Source organism: Lupinus angustifolius, chromosome LG18, assembly GCF_001865875.1.
Source record: "Lupinus angustifolius cultivar Tanjil chromosome LG18, LupAngTanjil_v1.0, whole genome shotgun sequence".
Lineage (NCBI taxonomy): Eukaryota > Viridiplantae > Streptophyta > Magnoliopsida > Fabales > Fabaceae > Lupinus > Lupinus angustifolius.
This window is the reverse complement of record NC_032026.1, coordinates 2,406,970-2,412,182: the sequence shown is the minus strand read 5'-3', so window position 1 is coordinate 2,412,182 and position 5,213 is coordinate 2,406,970. Positions and strand designations below refer to the sequence as shown.

General features: G+C 37.9%; 1 protein-coding gene across 1 annotated transcript in view; it reads left to right on the top strand.

The window, feature by feature from the left end:
- Window positions 1–5,213, top strand: part of LOC109332158 (NAC domain-containing protein 83-like) — a 24,882-nt gene that overhangs the window by 5,303 nt on the left and 14,366 nt on the right. The window lies entirely within an intron of this gene.

Genomic DNA, 5,213 nt, shown 5'->3' with positions numbered 1-5,213 from the left:
TTAATGATTTTGATTCTATGTCATTGATAGACTCATACACTTGTCATACATGCACTGATTCTGAAATGTGTAATTCTTGTATTGATGAGTTTCTGCATATTTCTGTTGATCCAAATGTTGTAGAATCATATTGCACTAACCCAATTGCTGCAGACATCATACAACAATTTGATTTACTTGTCCAGGTGCAAGCTGCAGAATCTATGTCTACTAATTTGGTTCCATCTGTTTTGCAGGCACCTGTATTGGAGCTTAAACTAGTGTTGTTAAAACCGTACCGGTTATAAAACCGGTCAGGGTACTGGTATGTGGTACAGTGGTTCCACTGATGGTTCAGTAATTAAACCGCATGCCGGTTAAACCGGACATACCTACTTATTATATATATATATTGAGTCAAGGTTGTCTATATCGATATTATATTTTTCCACCAAATCCTATGTTCAGACAATACTCCAAGATTACACAAATGTCACTAAGATTACACACGAATATTAGGAACCAAAAGGTGTAATCTAAGTATGCCTCGGAAGCACGTGCCTTGAAGTGTTAGAAAGATGGGTCACCTTGTAATAGGTTTTTAAGTTTTTTTTTCAAAAAATAATATGTGTATAAACCGGATGGTTTAGTCAACCGGACGGTTCACGGTTTTGACTAGTTTTTAACCGGTTTTGATACTTGTTCAGTTCAACATTTGTACCGTACCGCTTAGGGGTTCGGTTCACCGGTTTTCCGGTTGAACCGACCGGTACGGTTTTTACATCATTGGCTTAAACCTTTGCCTGAAAACCTCAAGTATGCTTACTTAGAGGATGATGAGAAGCTTCATGTTATTGTTTCCACCTCCCTTGATGTTGATCAAGAGAAGAAGTTATTGCAAGTGCTGAAGAAGCATAAGAAGGCAATTGGTTGGACCTTAGCTGATATTCCTGGTATTAGCCCATCTATGTGCATGCATAGGATACTCCTGGAAGATGGAGCTAAACTAGTGAGACAACCACAAAGGAGACTCAATCTAGTCATCCTTGAGGTTGTGAAGAAAGAGGTCACAAAGCTTTTACAAGCTGGGATTATATATCCCATTTCTGATATTCATTGGGTGAGCCCAGTTCAGGTGGTTCCAAAGAAGACATGAGTTACAGTGGTGAGAAATGAGAGATGAGTTGATTCCTACGAGAGTACAGAATAGTTGGAGAGTCTACATTGATTATAGGAGGCTAAACCAAGCAACAAGAAATGATCACTTTCCTTTGCCATTTATTGATCAGATGCTTGAGCGCTTAACAGGTAAATCTCATTACTGTTTTCTTGATGGTTTTTATGGGTACTTCAAGATCTATATTGCTCCTGAGGATCAGGAGAAGACCATATTCACCCGCCCCTTTGGCACTTTTGCCTATAGGAGGATGCCTTTTGGCCTATGCAACGCCCCTGGTACATTCCAGCGGTGTATGGTGAGCATTTTCAGTGACTTTTTAGAGAATTGCATAGAGGTGTTTATGGATGATTTTACAGTTTATGGATCTTCATTTGATGCATGTTTGGATAGTCTGGATAGAGTTCTTCATAAATGCATCGAAATTAACCTTGTTTTGAATTACGAGAAATGTCATTTCATGGTAGAGCAAGGCATAATTTTAGGGCATGTGATATCCAACAGGGGAATCGGGGTAGACCCTGCCAAGATAGATGTTATTTCACAATTGCCTTACCCCTCTTGCGTGCGAGAGGTTCGTTCTTTTCTTGGTCATGCAGGTTTCTATCGTAGGTTCATTAAAGATTTTAGCAAGAAGGCTCTTCCACTATCCAACCTATTGAAAAAGGGGGTGGTCTTTGATTTTGATGAAAGATTTATGGAGGCATTTGATTGCCTCAAGACAACCTTGACCACCACTCCTATCATCCAAGCACCTGATTGGACAGTCCCTTTTGAGTTGATATGGGATGCTTCTAATTATGCATTGGGGGCTGTCCTTGCTCAAAAAGTGGACAAACTGTCTAGGGTAATTTATTATGCTTTTAAGACGTTAGATGATGCACAAGCAAATTACACCACAACTGAAAAAGAGCTTTTAGCTATTATATTTGCTCTGGATAAGTTTTGGTCGTATTTGCTTGGTTCTAGAATTGTTGTTTTCACTGACCATGCAGCTTTCAAGTTCCCATTGAAGAAAGCTGATTCCAAACCAAGGTTGATTAGATGGATGTTCTTGCTCCAAGAGTTTGATTTGGAGATCCGTGACAGGAGTGGAGCACAAAATTTGGTGGCTGACCACTTGAGCAGGATTGAAGGAGTTGTTGATATGATACCTATCAGAGATGTTTTTCCTGATGAACAACTTTTGAATATTTCTGTTTCTTTCCCCACCCCTTGGTTTGCCAATATTGTAAATTATTTGGTTGCATCTGTTTTTCCTCCACTTGCATCTAGAGCTCAAAATGATAAACTTAAGAGTGATGCTAAATATTATGTTTGGGATGATCCCTATTTGTGGAGATTGTGTATTGGCCATGTTACTAGAAGATGCATTCCAAATCATGAAATTGAGTCAGTCCTTCAGTTTTGTCATTCTTCTGCTGTGGGTGGTCATCTTGGTACCCAAAGGACAGCATGAAAGGTGCTTGACTCTAGATTTTATTGGCCCACCATCTTCAAAGATGCATGGAGGATTTGTAGCACTTGTGAGCAGTGTCAGAGAGCAGGTGGTACCCTTTCTTGGAGACAAGAGATGCCTCAACAACCTATGTTGTTTTGCGAGGTGTTTGATGTCTGGGGTATTGATTTCATGGGTCCATTTCCTGTTTCTTTTGGCTTTTACTATATTCTACTTTCTGTTGATTATGTTTCTAAATGGATGGAAGCTAAGGCCACCAGGACTAATGATGCTAATGTTGTTATGGAGTTTGTTAGGTCTCATATTTTTTGCAGGTTTGGCATACCCAGAGCCATTGTTAGTGACCAAGGCACCCATTTTTGCAATAGATCCATGCAAGCTATGCTCAAGAAATATGGGGTTGTTCATAGAGTTTCCACACCTTATCACCCCCAATGTAATGAGCAAGCTGAGATTTCAAACAGAGAGATAAATAGGATTTTGGAGAATATGGTACAGCCTAATAGAAAGGATTGGAACAACAGACTTGAGGATGCTCTTTGGGCACATAGGACTGCGTACAAGACACTCATAGGAATGTCCCCTTATCGGGTTGTCTTTGGTAAAGCATGTCATCTTCCTTTAGAGATAGAGCATCGTGCATATTGGGCTGTGAAAACTTGTAACTTGGCTCTTGATCAAGCTGGTGAAGAAAGAAAGCTCCAATTGAATGAACTCGATGAGATCCGCTTATAAGCATATGAGAACTCTAAGTTCTACAAAGAGAGGACCAAAAGATTCCATGATAACTTGATTTCTAGAAAGGAATTTTTGGTTGGTCAAAAACTGTTGTTGTACAACTCTAGGCTTGGACTCATGAGTGGTAAGCTTCGTTCTAGGTGGATTGGTCCTTTTGTTGTTACTAATGTGTTTTCTTATGGTGCTGTAGAAATCAAAAGTGAATCATTAGATAAGAGCTTCAAGGTTAATGGGCATCGCCTCAAGCCTTTCCTCACAAATCCTTCCTTAGTGGATGAACTTGTGGAGGAGGACTCATTGGTTGAACCCACTTTCCTCCCTCCATGAATCAGGGAGTTTTTATTTCTCATCTCTACTTTTTATTGCACTTGTCCAATTCCATTGATTGATATGTATGTCTGGATTTTATGATTGTGCTACATTGGGACAATGTGTAGTTTAAGTGTGGGGGTAGACAATTGTAGGTTGTAGGTTGTAGGTTTTGTTGATGCATGCTTTTCTTTGACTTTTAGGTTTTGCTTAGGTTTGGGCATTTTCTCCCATACTTTCATTCACTTAAGTCTTGATATCTTGTGGTGTGAATCCATGCATTTCTGTATTTCAAGTTGCTTTTGAAAATTAAGAGGTTGAAACAATTGTGATATACTTGTCCCTTGTGAGAATTTGAGCCTTAATTGTGGATGGAATGCTGTATGTCATCTAATATTCTTTCATGTGTAATTGCGCTCTTGATTACTTGCACTCTAGAACTTGACTTGTTTCTTGTTGATACTTGATATTCACATGCACATATTGAAGTGATCTAGGCATTTCTTTTGAATAAGCCACTTAGCCATATAAGCCTACCTTGAACAGATTTATCCTTTGATAGCCCCTTTGAGACTTTTACCTCTTTCATTGTTATTTAGATCATTACAAACTTATAAGTGAAAAACCATGATTGTCCTAAGCTTAGGGAATTTTGGAGCTTTGAATTGTTTTGGGAATAGGTATTAAGTAAGAAATGGTGCATTATTCTTCAAATCTTGTGGATTCTTGGTTATGTCTTAATGATGGTTAATACAATTGTGTACATAAGTGTTCCAAAAAAAAAATCAAGAAAAAAAACGAAAAAAAAGAAAAACAACAAAAAGAGAAACAAAAGTGAATAAAAGTTTGAGTAAAACAAAGAAGATTGGAATTAGAGATTTGGTCTTATTTTGGGTTGATTTTTGCTCACTTTTTACTGATTCCCCATTGCTCCTATATTCCATTTGGTTTTACCTACATATCCCATAATTATCCTACCCTGTCCTTGGCCCCATTACAACCTTGAAAAGTCCTTTTGATCTTTATGTGTATGTGCTTATGATGTTGATGTTAGAGGCTTGTCAAGCCTATGGTTGTGTTTGTTTTCAAGAAGTACTTTGAGTGTAAACACTTGCAACCTAAGACACATAAGTGTAAACACTTTAGAGAGCATATCTTGTGAGGTTCTATCATGGTTTCGTGGCATACTTGAATTCATTGGATGATATTCATGGATATCTTGATTTGATTCTTTTAATCTTGTGTGTTTGAATTGGCCCATTTCATTGCATTTCCTAGATTTCATTGTGAAATATGTCATTTTCTTAGGTATGTCATTTTCTTAGGTGTTTCATTTTCTACTTTTTGTGATCTTCTTGCATGACTCACTTTGGTGCATATCGGTTAACATAACCTTATTTCTTGATTTTGCCCAAGAGTCAAAAGGTTAAGTGTGGGGGTATTTGATGAACAATATATTACACACTATTCATAACCTTAATTTAGCATGATTGATGATTCTTTGTGCCTAATTGACTTTGTTTCACATGGTTTAGTGTTTTATACTTTATT